At 37.3% G+C, this 24,804-nt stretch overlaps 1 protein-coding gene across 7 annotated transcripts in view; it reads left to right on the top strand.

Annotated features, from left to right (window-relative positions):
* GTDC1 (glycosyltransferase like domain containing 1) overlaps positions 1-24,804 on the top strand; it is a 202,838-nt gene that overhangs the window by 125,799 nt on the left and 52,235 nt on the right. The window lies entirely within an intron of this gene.

Genomic DNA, 24,804 nt, shown 5'->3' with positions numbered 1-24,804 from the left:
GAATGAAGCATCAAGGAACAAACCTTCCAGACAAGTGCCATTATGACTTTTTAAATAGGCATGTAAGCTAGATGTCTCATAAAACTGTTATGGATGTCCATGCGCCTGTGGAAAAGATGGTTATTTCTAGTTAAGAGTATTGCCTTCCATTTCTAATGCGTGTCTTGCTAATATCATTCATACTTGTGTCACCTGAGGATCAGAAAACTAAAATGCACATCATCTGCAACTATTTTGGGGAGATCGTTTGAAAGCTGAACCTAGCTTTTAATCCAGCTTCATTACAACCATAATTGTATTATGGAAACTTGAGAGTTCAGAAAGCCAGCTTTGAAGTGGCTGGTATCAAATTTTTTTTCAAGATCAGCTTAAAAAAAAAAAAAAAAGGGAAATGCTTAAGCAGCACTGGTTTTTAATGAGACTTGAACCTAACTGCTTAAGTCAATTGTGAACGTCGAAATTAGGCTGTAAGGATACTTAGTTCTTCAGAGGTATGCATTGACCTAGCTTCTGTTTAGGCACCTGCTTCCACATGGTGTTTCTCTGAGAATAAAAGCATTGGAAAATGGGTTTTCTGAAGGGGCTGCTTTTAAAAGTAGATCAATTCTTAAAAAACAGAATGGCTGCTTGCTCAATATCTTCATTCTCTGTCACTGCCTCCTCAATGCAGTAAAAATGGGAAAGCTCTAAAAACTTCTAAGGGCAAGTACACCTTACCCATTTAGAGAGGGAGCTGCTACTGTATTAGAGTGTTTTCTTCTTATTGCAGGCCAACATATTCAGCTCATCATGTATCTTCTCTCAGTTATTTGAGAATATAATACCCTTTTGTCCCTCTTTATTTCACAGAATATGTCACTGAAACCCTTGTTGCATGTAAATATGAGTGATGAATACAAGTTGAAGTATTCTGCTTTCATCCTAGCGTTGATATATATATATTAATTCCTTTGGTATCACAAAGGCTTTCTTCACCTGTTATTGCCAAGGAGCAGACAACAAAGGTTTTTCACTTACCAAAGAATTCTTGTAGAATACGGGAACAGTAATGTTAGAAGTCTGACACTGCTGAATTAAGTACTGCATTCAATTTACTTGGACTAAATCTAGCTATATTTCAGTTTATTTAAAAAAAAAATCTTAATTTCAAAATTGTTATAAAGATATGAATTCAATTGTAATATCATGTATGGATGTCGTGTAGGTATATTTAATATATTTTTAATTATCAGGTATAACTTGAACACTTATCAATAGTTACTAAGGTAAATGCAAATAAAATAATAGCAGTTTCTCCACTGCAAAAGCATATAGATTTAAATATTGCTTCTGTTCAAAAATAAATTTGGTCATCAGACTAATGTATCATTGATTATTTGATTGCTTTCTCATATCACAAAGTCATTATTTGTTTGATTTAGTTGGATGTAACTCTCATCTTCTGAAGATCTAAGAACCTCTGCATGGTTACATGAGTCACAGCAGACGTCTTTCCTACTGATGTGTAGTCTGGAGCTCTGGTGAAGGGAAACACTGAAACCGAACCTTGCCACTTATTTAAACCATCTTTCATAGCAGAAGGTTTTGCATTTTGGGTGGCATGTGTGTGTCATAACCACAACAGTCAATGAGGAGATATTCAAAGAAGGTGGGAGATATTTAGGTTCTCTTTCCACTGAAGTGGTACATAACTTTGAGCAAAACTCTTCATCTCCTTTACTTACCCTGTGGTTGAAATGGGACTAATAAGCCTTATAATTTGTAAACTTAGTATGCAAATGTGCAAAGCGTGCTTAAAAAATGGCCAGTGAACTTGGAAAGCTGGTTTTCCTTTTAAATCTGAAAAAGCAGGTAATGTCAAAGTACGGTCATCTAATTGCATCTTTGAAAACTGTGTGGTGTAAGTATAAATGTGACTCTACTTATCCTCTGTTTGGAAAGCCTTTTTGCCACAAGAAGAATAATGGCAACACACTCAGCAGGCTGCAGAAGGATAAGATAGCATGCTTGCAGCATTTCTTTGCAGCATAATTGCAGCATCAATGAACCATGAATTCAGCCTAATTAACATAACTGGAACCACTGCAATCATGCTGCCATTCAATTTAGGTTTTGAACATTCTTGTGAAGTATCATGATTCTGCTGTTTATTGTTGGGATGCTATTGAGAACTGTCCACTTGCTTTCTTGCTGCTGTCTTGATGTATTTTTATTACTTCAGGATAGCTAGGGAACTTCAAAAACAGAAGATCATTGGCTTACTGTTCCATGACTGAATCTCCAAGTAATTCTGTATTACTTCTGTAAAAAGTAATGAAACCCTTTAGTATACTATAAAACTCAGAGTAAATGTACTAAATTTCCAAGTTAGACACAGGTTCTGAATTGTAATGGATAGCTAATGGCAAATAATTCTGGAGTATTTTAAGGACTGCATTCTCAGGATTTTAAAAATAACATTTTTGATTAGCCTTTGTAAACACTATACCTAAGAGAAACTTTAAAAAAAAAAAAAAAAAAGAAAAGAAAAAGCTCGGATTTTTTTAATGTGTTGCTCTGTAAATATGTGGTTTTTATTGTTACCATTGGTTGTGCTGCAGTAAAATCAGGAAGCCACAGAAATAGATCATGTATCACAGGTCTTGGTTTACATGGCAAAATAGCTGGCTATTTTTGAATCATAGAATTGTTTGGGTTGGAAGGGACCTTAAGGCTCACTCCGTGCCAAGCCCCCTGACACAGGTAGGGACACCTTCTACTGGACCAGGTTGCTTTAAACTTCACCCAACCTGGCCTTGAACACTGACAGAGATGGGTCAGCCACAGCTTCTCTGAGCAACCTGTGCCAGTGCCTCAGCATCTTCACAGGGAAGAACTTCTTCCTAATATCTAATCTAAATCTACCCTCTTTCAGTTTAAAGGCTTTCATCCTTCTCCTATCCCTACAGGCCTTGAAGTCAAGAAGTCAAGGGACTGCTGAAAACAGCATTATCTCATAAATAGCTGGGACTGTCTAGGAGACTTCCTGCATCTCTCTTGGCCATTAGGCAAGAGATCCTTCATAGTGGCACTGAAGCCACTTCAGTGATGCACCAGTTACTTCTGCCAGTTGTGACAGAACTGAGCTAAAAAGCTTAGGAATCACTGCCCTGTTATTTTCTGCTCTTGACTAACTGCAGAAAGGGAAGAGTAAACCTTTTCCTTGCAGATGATTTTATGTAGCTATGATCATGCTATTTTACCACATCTCCATGAATATCCACTCAAGATCTGTGAAGTAGCCTGGTTATTAATTTGAAAAAAAAAACCCAAACCCAAACCCCCAAACCCCAGCATTTTTAAAAATCTTTCCTAAAAAGCAGTTAAATTGAGAAGTTTTATATTAGGAGCTCAAAATGTGAAGTTTGGAAGTTGTTAGAAGTTGTAGCTACTAGAAATGTTTTCATAGTTTCCTGCTCAGCAAATCTCATGTACAAGGCCAGGTTGAACAGAGCCTTGGGTGACATAGTTTAGTAGGAGGTGTCCCTGCCCATGCCAGGGGGGTTGGAACTAAGTGATCTTAAGATCATTTCCAACCCTAACTATTCTATGATTCTATGATAATATATGTATTTACATATACACAGACACACACTCAAACACGTGTGATGGGTATGAGTATACAGAAATTTAAAAAAGTCTGAGCTTCTTTAATAAACAATTCTGCTTTTCTTGAAGGATAGTCATATTGAGAAGAGTTGCTTCCTTTAGGTAAGGCCAGTTCACTGAAAACAGAAGAGCATGGGTTTTGGGTGGTGGTAGGCGAGTTGTTGATGTGGCGAGCAGGAGTACAGAAGTGGCATATGACTATGGTATTTAATGCTGCTGTGAGGGACAATTGTTTGCAGCCTGTTTGTGTTGCAGTTATTTAGGAGATTTTTACAACCAAGGTGGTTTGTAATGCAGTAGTCTTATCAGGAAACAATGAATAATGAGTATGACCAGGATATCATTTGAGAGGATGGGGTATTCAACTAGATGATTGATAGCCTTTTTTTGAACCATATGCAGTGTAATAATCCCTTGCTGGTGTGCATTCTGGAAGGGTTCCAGTGTCACGGGTTGGATGGGTGAATTATAGAATCATTTATTTTGGTAAAAGCCCTTTAAAATCATTGAATCCAGCAGTGGTTTCAGAGCAGGTGCTTGCTAGGATAATGCGATACAGTAATTTCAGGAAAATATCCCAAGGTTGTTCCCTTTGTTTTGATGATCTTCTGCATTTTTCTTGGGTGCAAGTTCATCCCTTTTTATTCATGTGGCTGATTTCAGAAAATTCTGTATTCATGTTGACTCTCAGATGCTAGATTTCCATTTGTTCATTGCTTTTTTCCCCCTCGTAATCTTAACTCAGGAAGTTATTTGTTATGCTTTTCACTCTAAGCATCTAAGTATAAATTTAGTATTAGATAACTGCAGACCTTTTGAAATCGCCATCTTGGTCATGTTGCTTCCTTCCATGTCCTGATGCAACTGTCAACATCTGAGATTGTATGAAACTCTTTCTTATGTTTCTCCTGGAGTGACTGTTGAATTTATCACTGACCTTTCTACTCTTTGCTTTTCTCTTTAAGATGCTTAGTGTCTGTTGAGAGGTGGGCACTTTCTTCAGCCTCCTTCTACTTCTAATGCAAAAACTATATTATTTTTCCCCCAAACCTGTTCACTGCCTATGACCATCTGATGCATGTGTAACAAAACTAAGCACTAGTTCTTATCTGGTTGGATGTCAGGGTAAGCTCATGGCATAGACTCATGGATGTATGTTAGGATTTGCAAGCCTTCAAAGGCTCATAGAATTCAAATGTGTGCCTGGAATTTACTTAAGCAACAAGATCATACAGACTTAAATGTTTTATAAGATTCTTTCTTTCATGGGATCATATCTGAGAGTTTAGCTTAGCGTTGCCTGTATTCAAGGCTGTTCATGGATTTGTGAGGCCACTAATACAGTGAGATGCTTTTCAAGAAGGTAGTTAAATGTACTAAAGGAATGTGAGTGATCAAACTGACCTGAGCACTAATGAGACTTCTTGTGTCCCTGTGTTAAAGGTGGGAGGTGATCTGGGAGCATCACAGAAGAGCTGGAGTTGGAGAAGTCTGAGCATGGTAGTTGGAGTAGAATGACTGGCTGATGAGTTGTTTCTTTTTTAGTGATCTGTTGGGTTGCTGATCTAGTTTTCTACAAGTTGCAACTTAACAGATGAGTACCTGATGTAGAATATACCCCTCTAGTTTTGCATCAATCTGTGATTAATGTCCTATATATAACTCAATCAGTGAATAAGAAAGTGACAAAATCTGACCCTCTTCAGAAATGACTCTTCTTAACTCTAGCCTGTGAACAAGCTGCAGTGGCTGCGGGATGATCTGGAAAGCTTGCTGTCATAATTCTGGGGTTCAGGTGTTGGTTAGTTTTTCTTTTCTCAGAAGGCTTAATACACATTTTAGCTGAGATTCTCCAGTTGAACACTTATTAATAATGGGGTCAAGCAAAGGGCTGGCTGTGGCTGAGGAAGATTTGAAGGAAGTGCAGAGAATAGCTAAAGTGGTTGGTTCCTGGAAGATCTGTGATTCATCCATTTGGAAATGAAGGAGAGAAAGCAGTGCCAGTTAAATATCACAAAAGGTTATGATAAGCGTCTAAATATCTGGAGAGATCACAGTCTTTCAGCATCTTTATTCCCTGCAGCTGCAATATGTAAACTCAGGAAGATGACTGAACATTGATACTTAGTCACACTTGTTACTGAATGCAGTTACTGAGAATTGACAGAAGAAAATATTTTTGAGAGGAGTTTCCAAGGAGAGTTCATATTTCTTGTTTAGTGTGCAGCAAAACCAGTGCATTTGAATGGCTTTCAGATCTGGTAGAGAGACAGAGTAATGGCTTTATGGTAAAATATCGCAAAGGAAATAATCAGTCTCCTTCAGAACCAGTTTTCTCTTCCTTTTGTTTCCCTTTTCCTTCCATTTCCTTTTTCCTTCTCTTCCCCTCTTCTCTCCTCTCTTCCTTCTCTTTATTGTTTGTAGATGCAAATTCTGAAGTGACTCAGACCAAATGTCAGAAGTAATTTCAGTGTTTGGTATTTTAAATCTAATAGCTCTGTTTGCACAAGAACTCTTGAACACAATCTTGGGTGCTTTTTAAACATTGATATATATAGTTTTCTGTTTTTTATACAAATGCTTGAAATAAGGTCTTTGAAGGCACTAAAAAATTTAAGTTGGTCATTCTTGCTGAAATAAATTGTTTAAAAATCTTAAGGATATACGTCTGTAGACAAATACAAACCTTTCCTCTGTATGCTGTTTGAAGATGTTTTCAGGCTGTGTGAGTGCAAAATAACTGCAAATTTTCACCTTTGATATCTATAACTGTCTTACAACTCTGAGATTTTTTTTTAATGAGTCATTGCTGTGCACTGACTAAGTGAATTAAGGAATATTTTAAGGGGAGACATATAGAAAAAAAAACAAAAACAAAATTGTTCATGATGACTTCGTTCCATGTACCTCATGGAAATAGTTTTAGTCGAAGTAACAAACAGGGAAATCCATAGGTAAATAGGAAGAGAAATTGTCGTAAGCTAAGGGCATGGTGATTAATGATCAACTGAAAAAGGGAGCTGAATTTTTGTTTTGGGGACTTTGACCTAATGCAGTAACTGGTGAGCAAGCCCTAGCCATTGCAGTTCCTGCTGCCTTGCAAGACACTGTGCAACCGTGTCAGTATGGGTTATTTTATAGGTTATTAAATAGACTGTGTTAATACCAAGTCTCTTCTTCACCTGTAGGCCTCATAGGCTGTCACTTGCTCTTATCTCAAATCTCAAAAGCATCCATTGTCCCAATGTCTTCCTTCCCTTTAGCCAGGTCCATTTGCTACTAGAGAATGTCTGTCTGCTCCCACTATTGTTCAGTGACGTCAGCCAGGGAACTGTGTGTGTCACTTGCTAACTGGTGGTGGTCACTTGTGCTTGCTTACTTTGACAGCACCTTGCTGCTGTGTGGGAGATGGGCTCTAAGACAGTCCATTGCCTTTGGCTGTGGCAGTGTCTGCTCCAAGCTATTTTCTGAACATCCAAAGAAGCACATCCCCATTAAAAAATATCAACAACAAAAGAGCACTTTGATTAATTTTTTAGGGTAATTGCCTCTTAAAAGACTCTGAAAACTGGTTTTCAATTAACAATCTAGTTTACATAAAAGGTGCGTATTGATGAACATAGTCCATGACTTCTTGCTCAGTTCCATTATTCTCCTCTAATTCATATGCAGAAGCTAAGGTTTCCAGTGGTCTCACTGTTTATCAAAACCCAAGGTACTTAGAGGTTAATGTTTTTATTTTCTGGTGATAGTTTTATCTCCTGTTTTCTTCACAAAGGACAATAAAGGAAAAGGAAAAATATGGTACCAGAAAGCACCTTATGGTACAGATGACCCATCAAGAATTAGCTGAATGGGCTTGTGAGAGGTCGAAATTTCCCTAATGCTTTTTTGGCATATAATGCTTCTGAATATCCGACAGCCAGATGTTTTCCTTTTCATATTCAGAACTATTTTCAATGCCAAATATTGCTGATTGACAGATTTGATACGAATTGCGTATTATGCCATGAGCCCTCGTCTTCCAACATGCCCAAACCCTTGTTTAGCACTGTGATAGCAAAGTGGTCAGCATTTCACATGACAAGTCCAGTAGCCTTTCTGTATGCGCAGGAAGAGCTAATAAAATATGTATGTGGAATATAACTAGGATGCAGTGCCTTCCTGCAGTAGGGACACATTTAATTTGGAGAAGGGGAATAGGTACAGTAGGAAAAGGTGAAATGCTGATCTTAGTACAAAGAAGTTTCTCAGTACCAAAGGTGATGCAGCAGCATAATAAAATGGAAACAGGATTGAGGTGTTTACACTTATTCGTATGAGTACTCATGGAACACCTGTTGAATTAACCATATAGTCCTATGATCCTGTACCTTACCTCCAAATCAGAGCCAGTTATATTAGAATAGCTGATTACACTCAAATTATGGAGGGGATTTTTTTCCCCAGAAATTGGTTCTATAAAAAACAGGCTTATTTTAAGAATTCTGACTTCAGACAAATAATCTAAAATTGATGCTTGATTGAACCAAATGAACCAAACGCAATTCATTGCTTGTTCCAAATTGTAGTGAGAATATTTCCCTTCTGTTTGAAGGACCTTCTAAAAATATTCCAGTGGTTATTAATAGTAACTTGAGTGACTTGGAGGTATACACATATTTTGTATCAGGAATACAAAAAAAAAAAAAGAAACAGTCTAAAGATCACCTGATTGTGACATACTGGATGTGAGACATCAAATTGTCCATCCAAACTTCATCTAAAAATTGTAGCTATATCTTTCCAGTTTGTAGGCATATTCTACTATGAATATACATTAAATATGAATTTATTTAGCAGCATGATTATAAGCTTTCTCTTTGTGGTGAAGTATTTTGTTCTTAATGCATTAGAATGAATAAATGCCTACAAAAAGCTGAAATTGAAATTTATGTCTTGAGTCTACTTTGCCTTAACTGTCACAGTTAGCTGGGTTTTCTATTAGTGGAGGATCACAGAACATGAAAGTCCAGCTCTGTGCTGGGGCTGAGATTAGATCTGAATGCAAGGAAAAGCAACAAAGGTCCACAAACTATCTGAAATCTGCAAATACTTCCTGGACTTAACCTACACTCTCATTGCGTGACTGTAAAGAACAGCAAATCTTTGTTCATTTCCTTCTAAGTTCTCATTCAGTTAGTTCAGAGACATAGGAGAAAGGTTGTGGGGAGCAATTTTGTTATCAGTCTTCCTACAGTTTCCATCTGATTCTGTCAACAGTGATATCAAAACCATGAGCTTACAGCCACTTCTAACCATCAAAAAGTTTTGTAAAAATTGTTATATATATATACACATATATAACATATAAATGAATATAAACATTGTTTATGACTGTAAAGTTCTTTTATATCTTTGAAGTTTACCTGGTACTGGAGTTGGTAAGAACCTAAGCTCTGCTTTTGTATTCAAGAGAGAATTACATCTGCCTTAGGTACAATGGGGAAGAAGCAAGTGTTTATCTTGGGAAGATCCCAGAATGTTCAAGTGGGGTGATCAGCTACAAAGTCATTCCGGTTCATTTATTTATGAAAACCCATTAGGACATTTCTTAGGTCTGTATTCCAGAAGGCTTTGCTACTCACCGTGGTTAAATACAGAGTAGAGAGTTTCAGGAATGCTTCTCTCATCCTTTGTGCCTGTCAGGAAAATGTTGGTTTAGCAACCTCAAGGTGGTCTGGTGGTTTTGTGCGCAGGTAGAATCATTTGCCATAGGTTCAATGATTCTTATACAGAGAGTAGAAAAGACTATAGTATACATTACTTAGAGCTGGAAATATGTCAAGGAAAATGGTTCATGGATTCTCACAGCTCAGTGCGTGGTAATTTGAATCTGAAATAAATTAATAGAGTAATCTTGTTTGTGAACCATCAGCTGCAGAGTTATTTATTCTGTATTCTAGAGGTATTTCTATTCTGTGATTCTTTGATTCTGTGATTATGAAAGAACTTGTGTCCCTGTTTACTAGAAACACCTGTATGTAAAGCTGTGTTATAATTGTTCAGATACACTGAATCAGGCTTCTCTGACTCAAAACAAAATAGAAAATATATATATATGAAATGTGCCAACCATCATACTGATTCTTCTTTAACATATCAACAATGTTACTCTTTTGGAAAACCCTTGTAAAAGAAATCTACTCTTCTCACTTTTAAAGTCATTCATGTGGCGACAAACCACCTTTCTTCCATTTATATCTGTATTCATCCATTTAAAAGCTGAAGTTTTCTGGCTTCTTGGGTTTATAGCCAGCTGGCTGCTGTATGTAACATGAACATATTCTGACTGTGTATGAAATGTTTTGTCTCGTTTAACCCGTAATTGTAATGTTCACTCTAGGCCACAGCTCCACTGCATGTATTTAGCATGTACAAGTTCCCGCAATCGCAGCTTGCCATCTTCTTATGTCTGTACAATTTACTGTTATTAGAGAAAAGTTAAGTAAAAAAAAAGACCCAAAACCTCAACCCCGAAACCATTCCACTCCCCCCAGAACCCTTCCTGGGATGGAGCTGGATAAAACGAATATGTTCAAGATGGTAAGCCATAGCTGAGCCAGCTCCTGTGGGACCAGTGCCCATTTTTTGGCATTTACAATAAACTTTAGAATGATTTTTTAACACAAATGCTTTAATAGCAATTGGGGAGGGAGAGGCAAGGCAGGGAAGAAGGACATATATACTCTTTTATGAATTCTAGATTGCAGATTTTTCTCAAAAATAGTGTGATAAGCTATACCTGTTTTTTAGCAAATTGCTGCAGTCTTAGTAATCAAAGTAAAAAAAAAAAAATCACTGGAAGTGAAACTCTGAAATGTCTGCCCTGAATTACTGAAACATCAATGAGAAGCTTACATTCAAAGAAAGCATGAACATTAAAATTTGTAGTATACTTTGGCTTTGTAAGAAATACATTATATTATTTATTCTTTATGCACCATTGCTGGGTTCTAAGAGAGGCAATAGAACCATTAATTAATAGTAGTAATCCTGGGTAATGTCATAATAAGCAATACAACATATTAAAGCACATTTAATTCTTGCCAGCTATCAGGACCTTTACATATTTCAAAGGCCCATTAGGTTTGTTTACACACTGAGTTGAAGCTGGTATGCTTTGCTTCTTGTAGAACTGGCATTGGCAGGGGCTGAACCAGACCATAGTACTTGACTCCGACAGTTGAATTTCTGACTGTTGTGGGCAGTTAGTAATATATTGTTGGTACTTCAAGGCAGCCTGTCTCTGTGGGACAGTGGGTACAAACCAAAAGTAGTGAGTTGTAGTCCTCAGAGCTAGGGTTTTGGGGGGTTACTGTCATAAAAATGAAAATGACTGAAATTATATATATCAGAAGCAATTTTCCACAATGGAAAAGGTGGTCGAGGAATCCAAACTGTGCCTTCAGGTATATTACCTAACAGAACAACAAAAATTTGCTGGGCTTTAAATTGTACTAGCAATCTGGAAAGGATTTTCTGACTGGAGCTATGTTAAGTGTTAATAGTGAAACCTGGGTACTTTTTCCTTTGATCTCTACTCAAGCTCATATAGAATAATAGGATCAAAATAAAATGCCATTTATATGAACACCTTATTCTTTTGATCTTGGCACAAAAATTTCTGTCTCCAGCTACAGCTTAGCAAGCAGTGCATCTGCTCCTTTTAGCTGGACGTTCTAGTTTGTCATAACTTTTAACAAATGGTGTTGCAGCCAATTTTTTGTGTAGTTCATGAACTTAGTTGTAATTTTTGCCCAGAGTCTTTAACTGCATTTTCAAAAGAACTGAGAAGAAGGTAAGTGGGACCTGTAAACGGGCGACTTATGGTCAGTTGTGCATATGTATGTTGAATATATAATGTAAACATTTGTATGGTGCTACATTTCAAATTATGTTAGTTGTTCTTTGACCACTTGGCTAAAACTGTGGCATTAGTGTACTCTGAATAAGAGAGACTGTATGGGCACATCACCCCAAGAATAGTTGGAGTAATTATGATTGTCATAGGTGCTAAATATTGGATCCCAGCTTTTTCCATCAGGAAGGTGATGTGCCCCATGATATCTGGGTGAGAACCAAGCCTTCCTTTTCATAGCCTTCCCCTCTGCAGGAAAGACTATCAAAGTATTACAGCTGGATACCCTTGCTTTCATGTAGAGATGTAAAAGACAGATAATCCACAGGTGAACATGAGTACCTTTTAGCTCTTTATTCCCTGGGTTTGATAGTCAGGAGTGTTTCTTTGGAAGTCATTATTGCAAGCACTTAAAGTAAAGCTCCTTCTTCATGCTCTTTCGAATCTCTTTATTAAAATTCTTCACCAAAGGCTTTGACTGCATGGAAACAGCTGAGCTGTATTTATTATGATGATTGATTGTGTCTCATTGTGATCCCTGCGTCAGTTGTCATAACATCCAAGAGTAGATGAGATGGGCATGAAGCACTGTGCCAACTGAAAGCAAATAAACTGAAGTCCTGCAGTTCACCAATGTCATAATTGCTGCTGTCCAGGAAGAGGGATTAGTGAGTGTGAAGAAACCCTAGCTAGGAGAGAACCTGTGCCCAAGCAGTATCTTGGGTGTCAAATGTCTCTCTCAAGCTTTGCATCCCACTGTAATTTATATTTGGCTGTTACACTTCTTAGATAGGAACATTCAACTTGTTGTACACTGTATGCAAGGCACACCACTGTGTAAGTGCTGGGTGTTTAGGCTCTTGCTGAAGTGGCTGCAGTTGAGGCTGCTGCACGTGAGCTATCTTCCAACACATTGTGTTGCAAACTTAGCTGAATCTCTGTAGTCTGTCATGAAGCGGGAGTATTGCAGAAAGCCATAACCATGTCCATAACCTATAACCTTAGTCTTATGAAATACTGCATATTCATTATGTGCAATAGAGATACCAAGCTAGTTTGAGCACCAGAAGCAGTGTAGACATATTTGCACACTAGGATTAATGCATCCTGCTGAGATCAGGTCTCCGAGCCAGTCTGCCTTCAGTCCTTCTGTAAATTAGTACAGTACTTCTGTAAGAAAGCTTCTGCTGTAATTGTTTAAAAGGTGATAAATATCTCTGCAGCTCTTGACTGAACAGTGTCCATGTTCATCTTTCACCACTTCTCACTTCGTAGCCCAGAATTCAGACTTACCTTTTTCATTACCTCATAGCATACCTTAGAGCAGCCTTCCAATACCTAAAGGGGCATACAAGAAATCTGGAGAGGGGCTTTTTTATAAGGGCAGGTAGTGATAGGACAAGGGGGAATGTCTTTAAACTGAGAGGGCAGATTCAGATTAGGGATCAGGAAAACATTCTTCAGTATGACAATGGCAAGGCACTGGATCAGCTTGCCCAGAGAACTTCTGGATGTCCCATCCCTATAAGTGTTCAAGGCCAGGCTGGACAAGGCATTGAGCAACCTGGTCTAGTGGATGGTGGGTTGAAACTGGACAATCTTTATTGTACCTTCCAATCCAAACTATTCTAATATTCATTTTATGGTTCTGTGATCAGTTAAAGGAGGGATGTAGGACTCTGGACAAGGAGTTAAAGAGCTACAAAGATTCATATTTTTTCTTCTCCTTACAATAAAAATGTGATTACCCTACTTCTGCAGTTACCATGAAGCAAATAAGCTCTGCCATGAAGTTGGTGGGGTATGAGTTAATACAAGGTAGTGAAGGAATAATAATAAAATAAAACAGGAAAGTGCAAGTCTTTTATGACAAAAACAGTATGATCCTGCTGCAGTCTAAGGCCCTGCTGCAAATAGTATTTTCTGATGCCTGAATAAGTCCAATTTACACATGTACAAAGTGTATGAATAAAGTTACAAAAGTATGCATAGTAGTTTACTTTTTTTTCCTTGAAAGTAATTTGCTATTGTTCAGACTTTCAGTTTTCACTGGTTTTGTTTCCAAAACCCCAGAAGGAAGAAAAAATAACAAAAGTCCAGAAAGGCAAAAGGGATATGTTCTCATTTCAGTTCACAGAATTTCCTGCCTTTAAACAATACAAATATATGCCCTTAGGTTTCTAACGTGCTAGAAGGATACTGAATCCTTGAAACAGATCAAATTAAAAGCAAGTCCACTATAGCAACAGGGAGTTTTACCAGCACATCCAATAGATCTCAGCAAGAATTCACTGGGTTTTAACTGTGTTGCCAAGCCGTAGAAAATCCTAAACTGTTGACTCCATAAATGAATAAACACTCAAAAGCAGCAAGAAAATTCTAGGCTGAATTTGGCACAGTGAAAATCTGGTTTTAATAATTGTTCCCTATTCATTACAGGCCCCATAAAAGCTATTATTTAATAGAACTTTGAGATGTATTCGCAAGCAGAACAGACATGGACATTGGCTGTGTAAAACTTTTTAAAGTACATTACTTCCCTCAATTATGGTTACATGTTCGATGGGCTGAACTTATTGCTCCCCACACTCAGGGTGGAACATATGAAGATCATGGGGGCAGCTGGCAGTAGCTGTCACCAGGGAGTGTGGCAGGTTGAGGGACCAGCATCCTGCGAAGTGGTGACTTGGGCATAGAAGGAGGGAGAAGCTGAAGAAACTTCTCCTTGATGTTGTTAAATGCTTTAATTTTATCATTTGCTTTTAAATTCTCACATGCTGGCCTTTTTTTCACCTTTTTGATCTCTTTTAATAGAAACCTCAAAGTGCTGTACTGAGAGTACTTCTCTCCACAGTCATGTAGGGTGTGTCTGTACGGATGATGTTCAGAGTTGTAGAAGGAAGACACTGGGGTGAACAGTCATGGTCAAGCTTCTTTGCATCTCCAAGGCTTCTTATTTTTTTAATTTTTTTTAAATATATTTAATACAATAATGCTCAAGATGACCAAATCCTGCTGCAGAGCAATTCACAAGACTCTGTGTCCTTACAGGGTAGGCACTATCTTTCCCATTGTCCATTATGCAGATTGTCACCAAGCTGGTAACTCCACGTACAAGGGTAAGATTCATATTTGTTTTGATACTGTTTTTTCCTTTTTGCAACATATTCCTCTTCTTCTTTTACAGTCTTTAATACCACAGGTAGATCAGTGATGAGCCACAAGTGTTTACAGAATTTGGAGGTGCAGGTTCCCTAAGGAGACTTTTAGTGCCTGCATGCTGAAAGGCACATGATCAGTAATCATATATCAGTATCACTGTCATCCAGATTTATACCAGAAAAAGTGATTCCACTTATTTTTGTCCCCTTTAATGGCACTGCTTCTATCAGTAATAACATTTTCAGAGTTTTCTGACAACAACTTGATCAGGGTGTAGAGCTATGGCCGTTCTAGTTCTAGAGACGGAGAGAGACTTTTGGTGTTTTGAACAGTGACACACTGATGCACTGGCAAAGTAGGGATTAAGACTCAGTATTTCCTCTAAACCACACTGACTAGGTGAGGTACAAGTGTGTGCACAATAAAACTTCAATCGTAGTGCAAAGAAATTGCAAGTAAATCTAATAACAGTAACACATTTTCAAATGGAGGTCAAAATCTCTGCATTATCTTGTAGTCCTCAGGGTCAGAGACAGTTGACTGGACCATCTGATTTGAATGCCCTGGAGCTGAGATAGTTCTGCAATAGCCCTATGTTTTTCTTGCTATTTGAATGTTGTATGGATGACAAAATGAGGTTTATTTTTTGTGTGCATACAATTATTATTAATTAATTTCTCTAGCTTCTTCAGATAAAACTTCCTTCAATTAAACCTCCCAGTGAAAGCAGGCTTCATTGCTTATTTATTTCTTGGAATACCTGAGAAAGTGTTAAATAATTAAGGTAAAATATGTGTTTTCCTGAGAACCACAGAAGTTTGCATTTTCACAGTTTGAGTGAATTATCAAAACCAGATGTGAGCAAGTGGAACATTTTACATAAATTTATTAAAATCATTATTTACCTGTAAGTTATAAGGACTTAGTTGCACTAGTTTGTTGCCAGTATGCATTGCCAATAATCTGCCGAAAAGCAGCTTGCTGGCAAAATCACTGAAATGGTTAGCTTATGCTTGCACAGAACATTACAACCCTGAGTCAAATGAAAGCCTACTATAAACAAACTCTTTGATGGTGGATTCACTGGAATATGGTATTGATGTATGGTATACAGTTTATATGGATTATGTATACTGTGCAAGAAATATGGATATATATTAATGGTAACTTGATATGTGATCAGTTAGGACAGTTACTGTTTTCAGTATTCACTGTGAATAAGAGCACACAGCAACTGCTCAGTTTTAAAATAGACTATTCTCATGCAGCCCAAAACACTAGCATACTATTTGTTCAATTAATACAGAAAGGCCATTGAAAATGTAAAATATCTGACATCTATATAGAGTAATTTTAAAGGCAACTTTTCTTCTAGGAGCAATTTATACATTACATAAACTTATATTTTTCATCCAAGTAGCATTTCAAGAATAGCAAGCTTAAATATTGGAGGCCATAGGGAAACATAATATTACGATAATGTTCTTTGGTGTGGTTTGGAAGGTTTTAGGAAACATTTGGAAGTATTTTTCTCATAAAGTCACTTAACTATTGAAGTGTTATGATAGCACTCCCTTCTGCATCGCGTATGTTACAAAACAGCCTATTTAAAGGGGACATTCATCGTGTATATCCTGATTAGAAGTAGTTCCACAAAACAGGAAATTTTATGTTATAGGATCCTGGTATTAATTTTAATTTAAAATAAAAGACAAGATGATTTGAGGTGTTATATTGGTTTTCAAATACCCATTTCCAGTTCTGTTTAGCAAGAAGAGATGCTGTTTTTTGTGGAGCTATATGTGAAATTTGCATTTTCTAAATAAATACTCAAGTGCCGAGCTGTTTTTTTCTGTTTAAGTTAGCACTAATAAACATGACCAATCCTTTAGAATCCTAAAGAACCTTAAAAACCTTGCAGTTCTCAGAAGCCTAACTATTTTTCCCCATAGTGTAATTCATTCTTTTGAACTTCTGCAGAAGCAGAACTTAAATCAACAATTTCTAAATTTATGGCAGTTGTTATCGAGGGGACTCTAAGGTCTCCAAAAGTGTATCTTTTACTTTGCAGTGTCAGTGCAGCAGATCTATACAGTCCTGATGTTTAATTATAGAGAAAATTACTTTTTTTTTTTCCCTCCAAACTATCAATTAATTCATGTTTTCACATATTGCACAAAATAATGCGTAAGTTATTTTCATCTCTGTTCTTAAATATGTATTGTAGTTCATTGCCATCTTTCTGAGGAGTTTTTAAATTATCACCATTTCATTTGTTGAGAATGATGTTCTTAGAAATTACAACTGCCCAGATTCTTACATTTAGTGTTAAAGGATTTCAGGGAATTGAAAATGTGAATTCAGAAATAATATACGTAGGATCAAGCTCAGTCTTTCTTGAAGTCAAAGAGAGCTTTGCCTTTGACTTCAGTGGGTCCAGAGTCTCCCTTTCAGTGTTAAAATGAAGAGTAATCACTATCTGATACGTTTTTCTGCTGACCTAAGGCACGTAAGATATTGTTGAAGTAATTTCTCAGGGGTAAATATATAACAAAATGGACTAATCCCACAAGTACTAGATTAGGCTAGATGTGCTTTTGGCTGAAATGATGTCCAACAAGAGCAGCAGCACAGATGACTCAAAACGAGACTTTCAGTGATGCGTTTGTTTTGGAGTAATTTCACCTGCCTTTGCTCCTGTTTTCAATAGTTTCACTGCAGGCTTGTGTTCTGGAAGGTAGTACTTTTCCATGTAATAGGGGGAATAAAAGCTGAAGAAGGCTTTAGTTAAAATCTTAGTCATCTAGAATATAGGCTTTACAGTGTATTTTGAGCAGTAATCTTAATGTTAGAAAGTCAAGTGTAATATTGAGGGGAAAGTTAGAGATCAGTTTAACCCTCCACCTCATAATTGAGGTACAGATACGACATCTTAGAGGGTAAACTAATACGAGTGTTGTTGAATCAGAGTGAAACTAGATTGGAAAGAAAGTATAAACACTAAATAAAAGTGGGAATTTTGGCAGTATCAAATACAGATACTAGATATTGAGGATTTTTTCTCAGAAATTATTAATAAAAATAGGTGGAAGTTCCGCTTTGAAGAATCTGAATTATCTTTACTATCTTTTCTGTTGACATCTTTCATCTCCTGCTGGTCTCATCTTCCTTCTCCACTCCAACAAACCAATTTATCACTTGAGTCAAAAGTAACTGCTTTCAGTTGATCTGGATCGACTGTCTTCTCCAGGACCATCTCTGGATCCTGCCTGCTGATCAGGCATACGGCTGGCATGACAAGGGTTTTTGCAGTCAGCTTATTTGCTGCTAAACCAGCAATATTTTGGTTGATTTTGCAGAAAGAAATCAGACCTTATGATATTCCTCACTGGTGTATGTGTTGTATAGATTACATACCACTTCCCTCTTTCTGGCAAGGATACAAACATCAAGAAGGAAGATGTCCTGCTGCTTCTGTCAGCTTAGCTCTCTCCGGTGTTGTTCACCTTGTAGTCCCTCTTGCAAGCTTCTGCTAGCTGCAACACCTCTTACAAACTTAATGCCTAAGTGTAAAATCTCCATCCTTGGCCATTGACAGGATGAGGCTTTGAGCAACCTAGTCCAACTGGATGACCTTTGAGCACAAAGTTGGACCAGAGCCCTTCCAACCTCAGTGATTCCCTGGGTCTGTGCTATGTTTCTCCTGTCATGGAAGATAGTTGAAGGAAAATAATGATCACAACTCAAAAAATATCTCATATATCTTGCAGCTTGCAAACATGGAAACCAGTGTAAACCGTAATTACTCAGGAAAATATATTTTCTACTGTGGGAAGACAAGCCCAGATGCAGACCTTGTATTTTCTTTTGCTGTGCCCTTCCCAGTGCTTAATCTTGGCTCTGTTCAGTTTTCTTTCTGTTCTCTCTCTTTGCTGCTAATCCTTGTCCATGCTTATAAGCCTCTAATATTTATATGGCATTATCTATGTTAGAGATTACTGCTGACAAGTAATCTTTTCTCTCTTCTGAATGAAGAATTGCAACCATTGCTAAAGACCAGAAAGTGAAATTAGATCTCTGAAAGTCTGTGACAGCATCAATAAACCCTAATATAATTTCCCTAAATACTGAAAATCTTATTTCAAGTTTTTATGTTTGAACTGTAGCATAGCTTTGGGACACCTGATCGCACTCAGCGACTCCTTTTAGGTGTAGAGCAAAATGTAACAGTAGATGCAGAGAAAAAAAAATCAAGAACAAAATTACTGAACTGAGGCTAGTCTCCCAGTTTTTCCATTTGTTGCCATCTTTTGAGAAGTAGATAAATATAAATGCATCAGTTTTACTGCTATCAGGTGATTTGTAACAATAAATATTAAAAATATAAATGTATATGTAAATAGGAACACCAAGTAATTGCTCTCTGTTCCATTGTGGTCTCCAAAGAACTACTTCCATGACCTTGGTTGTTTTTTTTTTTTCCTTAGAATAGTGGACAAAATTCTGAATTCTGAGAAAGCTCAAAAATATCCATACAACTGTGGTATTTGTACAGTGCTTGGCCAGTAATATGTGTGCACAGGGGCTCTTCATCAGGGACTGTAGCGCTAGGACAAGGGATAATGAGTGTTTAAGCTTAAACAGGGAAAGTTCGAGTTAGATATAAGAAAGAAGTTCTTTATTGTGAGGGTGGTGAGGCACTGGAACAGGCTGCCCAAGAAAGTGGCAAATGCTCCATCCCTAGCAGTGTTCAAGGCCAGGTTGGACAGAGCTTTGGGCGACATGGTGCAGTGTGAGGAGTCCCTGCCCATGCAGGGCGGTTGGAACTAGATGATCTTAAGGTGCTTTCCAGCCCAAACCATTCTATGATTCTATGATTGTATAGTTTTGCATATATTTGTAGTAATTCTGGGAAGATATTCATCTTGAGAAACAGATAAATTCAAGGAAGCAGAAAGAAAGGAAGTGCAAAACTAGAATGTCTTAGTTACTGCAAATGGCAAAAATGACTGTCCATTGCAGCCATTATAAGCCAAATGGACCCCAGGTGTTAGAATCACAAAAGCTCTCTGCAGTGTTTTAAGTCATATAAATTCTACTAGAAATATTACAGTTAGCAAAGAGACATCTATAATCATGTTTAAGGAAAGACAAAGAGAATTGTCAGACAATGAGTTTGCTAAGTTGTAAGTTACACCGTGACAGTGTGTCAGTGATGAAGCAAATGCAGCGGCTCTAAAATGTGTGTGCTCCAGCTCCGAGGCCTGGGAGGGGTTTCTAACATGTCTGATCATGACAGTCTCCTTTTGTTATTTTTAAACTTTTTGATGGTGATATAATAGGGGAAAAAAAAAAAATCCATTGCATTTTCAGCACTATTTTTTAACTTTGCTTCCAAATGTAGCTACAATTCCAGAAGGGCCAGGTTTTATGAATCCAAATTCTTTTTTTTTCTCAATAGCTTATATCCATTCTTTCAAAATTGCCCTTCCTTATCGAGATCAGCTATTCAAACTACTAAATGGCACACAGAACATGCTTGTACAGTTTGATCTAACTTAAACCAGCACTCCAGTTAGTCTTTCTAATATGGTTTCTATTTGTCGAGCAGTGACATCATGGCCTTTCCAATTTTTGTTGGTTTTTTTTAATAAAATGGTGCACAAAGTGACTTTTGATGCCATGAAAAAAAAAAAAACCACAAAAAACAAACAGTTCCTGTAAGTAATTTTTCATTGGGCAAATGAAGTGCTGTGAATAAACACGTGCAATGTAACGTGGCAATGTCTTGTGAAGAACCTGGAGAAAACGCACATGTCTGCTTCACGGAAAAGAATGTAGGTTTCCTCAGAGAGGGATTTCATAGCATAAGTGAAAAGAAAATACATAATACATAGATGGGGAGATTTTAAAAAAAGGTGTTATTAAAAATGGCAAATATTTAGATTGAAACTATGACTTTTAGTATATGGGAGTTTTATTACATATGGACATAGTTTAATTTTTATCCCATCTTTTTAACTAAACATCTATACTCACTATCAAAAAAAAAAAGAAAGTTTTCAAGGCTTACTCTTTAGAGTCTTAATAAAGTTTTAAAATTTACTGTTACGTGTGTCTGAGATCCTCAAAAATATGAATAAATTAGGTTTTGAAAGTCTTAAAAACAAGTTGTGATACTTATTAGTTATCTAAGTCTCTGTTCTAAACTTTAAGTGTGTAAATATATGAGTTATGCATAAAATTAAAACTTTTTTAATTTTTTTTTTTAAATTAGGGACATCATCTCATAGGATCTGTTGCAACTGTTAATATACTTCTCCCATATGAAAAACAGAATGCTATGGCATTTTTCATTTTATGTGATTAATGTGTCTTGTAACTAAGGCTGAGAAAACTAGTGCATCTTTCTCAACAACTAAGTTCTACCTAACTGCTGCAGTAGCTGTCTAGCTTGTTTTTTAGAATCATGGAACCCTAGAGTGGTTTGGGTTGGAAGAAGCTGTAAAGTTCACTTAGTTCCAACCTCCCTGCATGGGCAGGGACACCTTCCAATAGACCAGGTTGCTCAAAGCCCTGTCCAACCTGGCCTTGAACACTGTCAGGGCTGGAGCAGCCACAGCTTCTCTGGGTAACCTGTTCCAGTGTCTCAACCCCATGACTTTGAAGAACTTCTTTCTTATAGCTAGCCTTTTAAGCCTATGTCTACTCCTGCCCTGGCTCTGCTGTTCCATAGCCAGCCTCTCTGAGGTTGTATGTCCTGAAACTTAGATAAATTTAGATGAAATTGAAATTTACATTATTTTTGTGGAAGGGAGTAGATACTGGCTCCAAATAAAACACTGGAGCACTTGATTTTTTTCCCCCGGTTATAGGCTTCTGGATGGCAATGTAAAAGTCCTGCAAGCTCTGAGATCTGCGCAGATAGGGGATGGAGAGATGAGTCTGTTGGGAATGTGGCAGAAAAGAAGAATTAATGTGAATCTGGAAGACAATAAATAGAATAGCAGGAACAAAAATGTTCTGGAGAGAATGTAAACACAAAAAATGTGCTAACTAGACATTGTCTTTCTCCAGCATGCTTTTGGGAAATGAACATGAACAGGTTTAGAAGATTTCATGTTGTTATTAGTTTATTTTCAGGTCATTTATTTAAGTGTCATAAAGAACATTAGCTAGTGGTTAGGGACTACAATATCCATTATATCATTCCAATCATGTGGACAAGTTTATATTACATATGATTTACAATGGTCTTTCAGCAGTTAAAATTATTATATTCAGGTACAAGGTTTTATACATGGTTCTATTTAGGAAAATTCAAGTGGCTGAGCACAGAGATGTCTTCCAATCAAAGTCCGAAAAATTAATGCTCTTACACGAACACTGTGTTGCAGCGAGAGCTGTTTATGGCTCTCTGCCTACATCCTTTATCATGTCTCCACTGTTGTTAGTAAAATATACAGAACTACTTTATGCCAAAACAATGGAAGTTAATGCAGATAACTTGTTCCAAAGTTAACCATCAAATAAATCTTCCTTTTTTTTTTTTTTTATAAAACTGTTAAGTGAAATGGTGTTCTAAAACTTTTAAAAATTGTCAAGATGATGAATACTGTGTGTGTAATACAAGTAAATACCATGGAATTGATTGCACACACATGTCTTAAATAAAGGATATTAAATAGTTTATTCCAGAGGGAGATCGGTGGAGTTTTATCTACTATTATTAGAAATTCTGCACTGACGGATCAGATTTATAAGGGCTGAAAAATAAGAAGAAAACCTCTTCAGAAATAGAAATGGTGCACTGAGTGGGTGATTGGCTGGGAGATTAAAGACAGGCAGGGGGATATAGCCTGCCTAGGTAGTCCAGCCTTTCACATATCAGGCAATTCTTAATAGCAATGACTTTTCAAAATCTGTTAGTTAAATTTGGTTTATCGGTCCTCTCAATTTGGTCACTGACTTGGTGGTTTAGGGCAAATCCTATAGCCTATTTCTCCTTCAGCTTTTCCCATGCATATATATATATAAGTATATCCTTGCAGGGATATGTCCATACTTTAGAGGAACCACCAACAACTGGTTTTAGGTCTATAATTCAGCTTGGACTGTCAGAATGCACACTTAACATTTCAGAGCATATGTGCAAGTAATTCAGCCACACTATATTTACGCTTTTATGTTCTGAGAATCTGAGGGTGGCTAAGTTGCTGAGATGGGATGGTTTAAGTTGGACTTGTTTGGGAGCCTGTCTTGTTTGTAACATAGGCAACAGATTCAGATGAGGTTGTTGAGTGTGATAGAATTTTTTCAGGTTTTATCAAGGCCAGGTTGGATGGGGCTTTGAGCAGCCTAGTCCAGCCTGTGTCCCTGCTTGTGGCAGGGAGGTGGGAACTAGATGATCTTTAAGGTTTATTTCAACCCAAACCATTTTAGGATTCTATGATTCTGTGATCTACAGAGAACACCAACGGGTGACAGCAAGCAGTGGAAAAATGGTAGATCTCATAGGTGATTTGGTCAGTGCCTTGAAAATACAGCTTAGTGTAGACAGACGTGAAAATAATATACCAAGGGATGGCACGCCAAATCAAAGAGTACACATCACATGGAATGTTTGCGCAGCATGCAGACTTAGTAAAGGAGGTTCAGAGGTTTGAAGAAAAATCTTCAAAGCAATTAGTCAAGAGTAAAACTGAAGTGTACAACTGCAGTAACGCTCATGTAGTGTGTGTGTTTGTATTTTGGTAGTGATTTTGAGGAGAGTTTCTGTTTAAAGGTGGTCCATTCCAGGGTGAACTGGATGATTCTGGTGTTTAAGAATATTTGTTTTGACAGAGGGAATGGAGTGGTTTGTTCACAGCCCAGAAATGAACTGTGATGGAGTAAAGCACTGAAAAACTGTGGAGGAGGTTGGTAAAATGGAGCAAGTGTTGGCTTTAGTAAACAGTTTAATAAAGAGGTTATAGTGGGTAAACATTTGGAAATTAAGAGGAAACAGAAAATTTAAATGTCTCTGCTTATCTGGGAGAACCATAATCACACTGAAAGGCATGTAAGTAAATAATATTCGGGTAAATTAACTTGAGGTCCAGGCAAGCATTTAAAGTGAGGAACCCGTGGTGGCCATGCATGTAGTCCTCTCAGTGTTAATTTAGAAGAGTTGTGGTTGAATGAAAAAGCTTCACTCAAGTGTTTCCTGGGCAGGGTCTGTAATTCATTACTACTTCAAATCAAATAGTAAAACCAGATCTGAATAAAATGTTACATTTCATATATTACAAAAATTAATTCAGTGGCCTTAATGTAACCGTACAAATGCATCCTGCTGTTGGGAAGGGTTTTCTGCGTGGACATCGGATGGAAGCACCAGTGGTGTCTAATATTGTCTATGGTACCTCAGAAAGCTTATGCCTCATTTTCCCCATCATCATGTTCATTATTTATGCCTGTGAAAAAACATAATAATGTTTTGGGTTTTTTTCCTGTGAATGGATGTACAACTCAATCATTTTCTCCTAGGTGTAGGTTTGGGGTTTTTTTTCTAGTTTGTGCTAAATTTTTTCAGCTGGTCATTACATACATCAGACAAGGATAGTTGGGTAAAAAGACCCACTTCCGTGTAATGATTCATTTTTGGCCCATGTTATTATGCAACTGACAGTCTTTCTGCGTTAGCTTTCAATGACCTCTGATGAAGCAACTTGCTGGCCTCGAGTCTAGACATGGACTAGACTCACCTTAGGTTCAACACCACTGCATTTGACATTTGTTACCAATCTTAGCCATAGTCTGGCAAAAATGCCAGGGTTTTTCTGGCAAAATTGTCTTTTTACTTCCCAGAGGTGTTTGCTGTATTGTATTTTAGCAGGCAAATAGATTATTCTTCCTGTTGATGTGTGCCAATAGCAGCAATGTAGTTTAGTGGAGACCTTTGACTACTCAGCCAGTCAACCTCTTATTTTATTTCACTGATGGAAGGTGTCCTTGCCCATGGCAGGGGATTTGGAACTAGGTGATATTTAAGGCATCTCCCAACAAACTATTCTGTGATTCTATATTCACTAAAATATATGCAAATTGTATCT

The sequence above is a fragment of the Neopsephotus bourkii genome, unplaced genomic scaffold (genome assembly GCF_033783945.1).
Source record: "Neopsephotus bourkii isolate Nb327-2 ecotype Australia unplaced genomic scaffold, CSIRO-AGI_Nbou_v1 NB_1181, whole genome shotgun sequence".
In the NCBI taxonomy this organism is placed as follows: domain Eukaryota; kingdom Metazoa; phylum Chordata; class Aves; order Psittaciformes; family Psittacidae; genus Neopsephotus; species Neopsephotus bourkii.
The sequence above is the reverse complement of the archived record's forward strand: the minus strand, read 5'-3'. Positions and strand labels throughout refer to the sequence as shown.